Raw genomic sequence first — 2039 nt, 5'->3', positions numbered from 1 at the left:
GAGCTTTAATTTAATGACTCAGGTCTTCATAGTTTTTTAATATATATTTAACGAGTCGTAAATTTAAAAAACACAACCAAATTTTTTGCATTTGAAAAATTGCTCTTACATTTTGTTATTCTACTATGCAACTTTGTTATTTTCTTGAAATAAAAAACTAAGAACCAGCCCAAATATTTTTTCAAACAACCCCATAAGTGTACAATTTCAGTTTAATCAATCCATGACCATATTAAAATGAAAGATTTTATAACGATGATAATAAGCAAGAAATCATTGTAACAAAGAGATAAAAAAAAAGTAAAACAAAGAAAGAAAGAAGCTAAAGAAAACATAATTGATGATACAAAAACAAAGAAGAGAGGTCGAGAGAGGTGGACAGAGAGATATGGGGCGACAAAAAGGTGGAAGAGAAAGGGGGGAGAATAGTTAAAATTATTTTTCTATATGTTAAAAAATAGCTTTTGCGTTTAAATCAGTTTAAACTAGTTTACTAAATTAAAACTGGTTTTATTTTTATGAATTGGTTTAAACTGATACACTACATTATAGGCTGGTTTAAAACTAATTTTTATGTGAAAAAGCATTTTAGTTCAGTTGCTAAACTATTCAAAATGGTTTGGTGCAGTTTTATAACTGAACTATGAACACCTCTTATTCCCTCCAAATAGAAAACAACGCATATCATATAACACTAAATTCCATGCATCGCTACGGTTCACAATACCAGTAAGGACTAACCACATCACCAAATATTACTAACACTCGAAGCCAACATTTAATGTTAAATCTGTCAATAACAGTTTCTGATTAGATTCATTAACAATACTGTTCCTACCCCCTGTTTTACTATACACATCAAATTTTCAATAATGGATTTCGCACAACAGCTACATCATCAGGAACTAATATTATCATCTACATTGGCAACTATAACAACACATTATCTTAAAAAGCATATTTTTGCTAATTTTCCCCTTTCCCCAAACACTCCCCTAACTCTGACTACAAAGCAATTAACCATTTTTCCCTTTGAAACGAACATTTAAACCACAACATATCTCACCAACCATTTAGAGATTAAAGCGTCATTTCAAACACTAATATGAATGTACCTGCTCATCCAAATCTACACCTTGCATTGAGCCCAATTATCTCTGCTCCTCACATTCCACTGGGACGTTCCCTCTACAACACCGTTGTAGAATGCCATCCTCTCTGAATAAACTGGAATCATTGCAATAATTAGCACAATCAGGTATACTTACTGTGTCGGGATTTTTAGTATTCGAGATTTCAAAGTGAAACTCACCTATTGCTTCAAATGCGACACACTTAGTTGCACTGAGTATCTATCCCACCAACTTTGTTTGCCCAGCACACTGCACCAGCCATGCTAGAAGCGACTCAATACTTGACTCCATCGCACCAATGAACCCATTCATTCAACAAAAACACAGTAGTGGAAGACCCCAAACCCCACCATGTCAGTAACCCCCCCTGTAATTTCATCTATTTTTACTCCAATAATCATATTCTTTGATGAAGACATTTCTTCTTTTTTTTTTAAGGGATTAGGCAGGGTCTCCGAAGACCAACCCGACCTGGAAACAACACAAAAAAAAGAGAGAATAAAAAAAATACAGTTACAACAACTAAGCTCCCTCCTGGTGGAACCTACCTCCCCAATCCTGATGAACATAATACTACAACTTTCCTTGATTGAATGGAAGGCCCTACAAGATGTGAACCTTGCTGCTTCGATAACGGAGGGAGACGATATCGCAACGAGTCAGCCACTGGAGAGAAGGTTGCCGGGAAAGGAATCAGCCGCTGGAATTTCTTCCAATCGGCTGTTTTCCTTGGGAAGATGTCTGAACTTAGCAATGCAATTATGCTTCTCAAGATTGTCTTCGGTGAAGAAACATTTCATGTGGCACCAAAATTACACCTTTCTTTTCCTCATACACTTTTCTAACCTTCGACAAGAGTGCACAATCTCATATACCCAATAGCCAAGAGCCACCAGCAGTTTATTC

This window comes from Arachis hypogaea, chromosome 20, assembly GCF_003086295.3.
Source record: "Arachis hypogaea cultivar Tifrunner chromosome 20, arahy.Tifrunner.gnm2.J5K5, whole genome shotgun sequence".
In the NCBI taxonomy this organism is placed as follows: Eukaryota; Viridiplantae; Streptophyta; class Magnoliopsida; order Fabales; family Fabaceae; genus Arachis; species Arachis hypogaea.
This window is presented reverse-complemented; position numbering follows the sequence as displayed.